The following is a 5951-nucleotide window of genomic DNA, read 5'->3' as shown; positions in this document are numbered from 1 at the left end:
ACCCTCTGTGAGGAGGTGGCCATGGTATTTGTCCTGGCACCCAAGCCACAGTTCTCTCTCTATTTTTAATCATGGAAAATTCAAAACACCTACAACAGTGGAAAGAAGGGTAGAGCAAAACCCCACGGGCCCCAACATGGAGTTTCAACAGGTTACCAATCTTGTGTCACTTCTTGTCATAACTCTGGGAGGCAGGGATGAAGAATTAAAATGTGTTTCAGAAATACGTCCTTTTACTCCAAAATATGTCAGAGGGATATCTTTCACTGATAGGACTTTTTTAAAAAAACACCACCACCATGCCTTTATCATCTAATACTATGTTAGTTCATATTCATATCTCCTGTTGTCTAAAGGATCGGTTATCTTAAACTGAGATCAGATTGTCACTTGATACAGGCAAATATCTTATTGATTCTCCATTTAACCCACTTTAATTTCCCAGCCCTTCTTGTTGGGCTAGGAGCAAGCAGTTAGGTGGGAAGCATTCCATTTGATGTTGCCCTGAATGATTTAATGAAAGGCACTTGGGAACTGGGTGCTGAACTCCTGGATCTGCTCCTTCATGACTTAGTGAGGGATCCAGGTGAGCCTTCCCTTCCCAGTGTCTTTCAGGGGAAGACAAGCTTACTTGTTATCAGCCTTACAATTCACAGAGAGTAGACTAATCTGTGGTCTGTGAAAGTACTCTTTGAAAGCAAACAAACATTACTACACAAATCTTAAACAGAATTTCTCTGTAAAAAAATTATATTATTATTATCTCTGCTCTCTTGTGTGAACCATCCAGATAATTCTTAAGAAATGCATGGTATGATCAATGGCCTTCTTAAAAGAGACACTCCCCCCCACCCTCACCCCAACCCCCCACGGCTGCAAGTTAAACCACTTTTTTGAGTTTAGTGTAAACAAAAGGAAAATTCACTGTTCTTCCCTCCCTCGGTCATTAGATGATGATTAGTTTTCTTTTCCTTGGAAACTGTTCACTTAGAAAGGAAGGGACAACAAACATCAAATGATGTTAACAGGGATTTAGTTGGACCTGGATGTGGAATTGCAATGCCTCTCTGGGCAGAAAGAGATTTTTCTACTTTATATTACTAACGAGGTCACTCCTTCTGTTGTCAAATAGCCCATGAGATGTTTTGGGTAATTTCTTAGCTCTGCTTTAGGGTAGTGTATTAGTTTTTCATTTCTACTGTAACAAATTACCACAAACTAAGTGGCTTAAAACAACGCACATTTATTGTCTTACAGTTCTGGAGACTGGAAGTCCAACAAGAGTCTTACAGGACTAAAATCAAGGCAGGGCTCTAGTGGAGACAGTGTTCCTTGCTATTTCTGCCTTCAAGAGGCTGCCTACATGGCTTGGCTTGCGGCCTCTCCCTCATATCGCTTGGACCTCTGCCATCACATCTCCTTCTTTCTGATCTCCCACCACCCTATTATAAGGACTCTTGTGATTGATTATATGGGGCAGGATAATCTCCCCATCTCAAAACCTTTCATTTAAACACATTTTCAAAGTCTCTTTTGCCATATATGGTAACATGCACAGGTTCAGGGGATTAGGACTCAGACATTTTGAGGGGGGAGGAAAGAACTATCAGAGATCCAGGTCACAAACTACCTCACAACCATCTCTGGGGATGGTCAGTGAACATACATTGTGCTCTGGGAAATCCACAACTGGTCATTTGTCAGAGGTTAGGAATGCGTGGACTCCAAAGTAGATAACACACACTCTTTTCTCCCCTGTCAATGGAAATTTCTCAAAATTATGAGCATCCTTCATAAAATTCTATTCAGTTATCATCACCAAACAGTAGCAATTTGGGCCTTCCTTGTTCACATGGGGTTATTCAAAGGGGATGCAAACATTAGATAAGTTTGCATCCCCCTTGAACCTGGGAAGGTCCTGTGACTGCTTTGACCAGGACCAGGCCCTAAGTGTCAGGCAACTTTCACTTCCTGTCTCAGAACCCCGGCTCTTCCTCCACAGAGGAAGTCCAACTACCTGCTGGAGAGACCACATGCAGAGGCCTGAAGATTACTGGGAGAAAGGGAAAGGTGTATCTTAGCAAAACCTTCCAGCTGTTGGTACCGAGGTGGGTGAGCAGGCTGTCTTAGAGCCTCCAAACTAGCCTAGCTGAGTACCACCGAATGACCCAGTCCACACCCCCGGAGACAAGCAACTTGCCGAGTCCTCCCGGAATTCCTGATGCAGAAAACTGTGAGATATCAGAAGTGGTTGTCACGTTAAACCTCTGAGTTTTAGGGTAGCCTGTTGTGCGGCAATAGATAACTGGAACAGAATTTGCTGACCAACATACACACTGTGTGCTAGTCACTTTCTATAGGCTCTGAGGAGAGAAATTTAGGGGCACCCATCCACAGAGCCCAATCCATAGTATCATCAGGTGGTGTTGATATGGACCTTCCCTCTTGACCTAGCGATATACTGGTGAGTTGGCTCATCTCGGAAGTGCGGATAATGGAAATGGGGTTTATAGAGTTGTTTGAGGAAACAAAAGGAATAAAAGAACTTTGTAATCTGGGAAAGTCCACTCTCATGTACTTAGTAGTGGTAGTTATAGTAACAGTATTACAGGAGAAATTAAATGGAGGAGTCATTCCCTGCTAGGTTTAATATTATCTCCAAATGTGGGTGTTGATGACAGGTTTTAAGTATTTTATTTTGCATCATAAATCATTTTCAAGCATCTAAGAGGGAAAAAAAGGACAAAGGAAAAGGAAAACAAATTATGTTTTTTCCTCCCAGAAAGCCACTTGCTAATGTATTATGTAATGGCGGATTATGTAATTTGTGGACACATGTATTCTCTTCCTGTCCTGAGCTGACCCTCCTCTCCCTGGCCTGCTCTGATCCATGTGCAGTGTTACGTGTGCCCTTCCATGACAGTGGAACAAAAAATGTATTTTGTAGACTTCACTTGAGCCTGTGACTAGTTATTTGAAATCAGTTGCCTTCAGAAAGTTTGATCGAGCCTCATACAGATGGTGATTAAAGAGCTGGAATGGAGTGAGGCTGCCTCTCCAGGGAGGAGCGTTCACGCAATCAAGGAGTGAACCTGAGCCCAGAAAACAGTCCGCAAGGCTGCTAAACTGCCTTTGTAGGCACTGCAAGTTTAATCTGTCCGTAGTGAGGTCTGTAAAAGATTAGAAGCTGGAATTCCAGGGCTGTCAGGAACCAGGCCAGCACGACCTCTGGGACCCGAGGCCTTTGGTCACAAGATAGAGGAGGCTCTTCTCCGGCAACTGAGACAGAATGTGAAAGTGCTTGTGTTCTGTTCTTGGAGAGTAAGATTCCTGGGCCAAGTGTCCAGTTCTGAATTTTAAAAACCGGTTTGGAATTTTCCACGTGCCTTCTAGCCCTCTGAAAGGCTTTGCTTGTTGTTAACTAGCCTACCTGGGCGGAAAACACAAAACGGGGAGTTGGAAACAATGTAAGTCGGGCTTGTCCCTGCTCAGCTTCCCACGGGACCACAGTGTCTGAAGAGGAGAGCAGAGACCGGTGGAGTCGGGGACATGAGCTTCTCTGTGTCTGAGGTCTTCACCTTTTTCACTGTGGGAGTCACTGTAAATGTGGGAAACACGGCTTTTCTAGGGCCATGGTGCCACCTTTCCCAAATAGGATCCCTTGCTTGTGAAAGGCACCAGCTGTACCCTGTGCCAGATGCTGAAGCCAGAGCCCGAGCTCCAACTGTCCCACGGGCTGGAGAAGAGGGGAGAGGGCCAACACTGTGTTCCCTGGCCTTGTTTGTTTAGACTCAGAGAGGAGTAGAAGTATTACTTTCTCCCAACAAAGGTGAAATTTCTCAAGACCCAATTCACTGACAGCCAGTGGTGACACCCCTGAAATAGGCAAGACACAGACCACAGGCAGCAACAGTGAGGCGCCCCAGAGGAAGACACAGGCGTCACCCTACAAAGCAGCACTGAGCAGGCGCGGGCAGAGCCGGTGGGGGTGAGACTCACATGACGGGCCCCTAAGAAGCCTGGGGAGGCAGGACGGCACAGAGGTCAAAAGGGAGGGATCAGGACAGGCCCTCTTGGCTTGGCCATTTTTGTGTGGCTTTGGCACGTCCTCTAATCGCTCTCTGACCTCTCATGGGGAGATACGTGGCCCACTGGGTGGTTTGAGGATTCCAAGTAATAGCACAGGGAGAGAGGGCAGGGAAGGAGCGGTTGCATGTAAGAACCCAGTGGATGGAAGTGATTCATAACAAGTCATCCCAGCCTGGGAGAGCGGAGGGGGTTCTGCACAAATCTTAGGGCCTCTGTCAACGGCTCTGGGATCCGAGGAGGGGTTGGTGAGAGTGGTCCTGGGTCTCTGCAGCACCATCAGCCTCCTCAACTGTGCAGCAAGGCAGGCGATTCTAGAGGCGCCAGGCCCAAGCTGGGCTGACGCCAGCCTAGGCTGTGCATACCCTCAGCTCTTAGTAAATGCTGCATAAATCCAGCAGTCCTGAATTCCAGGCTGTACTGCTTTCTCATTCGTCACCTCTCCATCTGGCAAGATCTCACCCACTAACACCAATCACATTTTACCAAAGCTGGACTTGAAATGAGTATTTAGAAAGAGAATTAAGCGGCAGGGCTTTATTTCCCATTTCTTTTTGCAGCTGTCTTTCCAAGTCACCACTCCCCAAAATAAACTTGCTTTTGCTTGGAACCAAAATTTCTCTTGACAGACAGATGATGCACAAACGGTGACCTCTCTAGATTTGCGGAATTCTTTGGCTACATTATTCATTGGCTCACAGGTGCTGCGTAGAGTTATTAGATGTCATGAAGGCCAAAGAAGAAAATGCTAATAGAAATTTATTTCTGTTCATGAGTGTGGTATCTCTGAAACCATTCTTTCCATTAACCACACATCACATTGTGTGTGTGTGTGTGTGTGTGTGTGTGTGTGTGTGACTTCAGGAGCTTTGTAGGATTTCAAAACATGTGAATCCTATATTTCAGCCTGAGACTTTGCAGTGACCTCATAGGATAAACAAGCAAACAACTTGGCCTTGCTTTTATTGTTTTTACAAAGTCTAGCTTATTCAAGAAGACAGAGGGCAAACCAGAAAACTTATCTTTGCAATAATGCTTTTTTCCAAATGCTTCACATCTGCTCATTCATGAGATAATACGGCAGCCTCGTGAGGTGGTAGGAGTTGGGAGAGTGGCCAACATTGACATGTGTGGAAACAAAGTCACAGAGCAGCCTAGGGCCCTGGCAGACGGAGTGGAGCAGACACACAGCAAGCCATGCTCACTCTGACGTGACTGAATTCCTGACGCTCAGATTCCATCAGCATGATACATGGCTGTTTTGTGCCATTAAGTTTAGGGGGAAATTGTTATGCATACCCCCTAATGACATATAAGTGAAGAAAGACATCTAATCAAAAAAGTCCTATGTTCTCTTTATGAAAACCTATCGGTCGCACTCAACTCTCATGCTGTGAACCCTGCAATCTAAGAGCCAAGGCGAGCACCCTGCCACACTCCCCTCCCCATGCCTTTCCCTGAGTTTCCTCTCTCCGTACCCCTCACATCAGAGCTATTCCAGCTGAGGCTATCCAGGGTCACACGGGGGCCCCATGCTCTTACCATAGGATCCACCCTTTCTCTCTCCTCTTCCAATGTCTCATCAGTAGAAAAAATGGTGGAGATCTATAGCATTAAGGCACATAGGCCTTTATGAAGGTTAACACACCAGAGGTGAAGGTTTACCATCTTTGGACACGTACTCTCAGGAGTGTGTGCTGGCTGTCAAATCTAATACTTTCAACCCAACAAGAAGTACTTCGTGTTTGAAAATGTTTAAATCCATATCATGCGGAGAGTAGTAAGGAAACTTCTCCTTTCCCGTCTTCCCATGGCCAGTACTGAGCACCACTAACATCCTGGAACTAGACTGCCTGGTGTGGAAT

This window comes from Pteronotus mesoamericanus, unplaced genomic scaffold, assembly GCF_021234165.1.
Source record: "Pteronotus mesoamericanus isolate MK-2021 breed Mesoamerican mustached bat unplaced genomic scaffold, CSHL_Meso_final scaffold_174, whole genome shotgun sequence".
Classification (NCBI taxonomy): domain Eukaryota; kingdom Metazoa; phylum Chordata; class Mammalia; order Chiroptera; family Mormoopidae; genus Pteronotus; species Pteronotus mesoamericanus.
Note: the sequence above shows the minus strand (reverse complement) of the source record.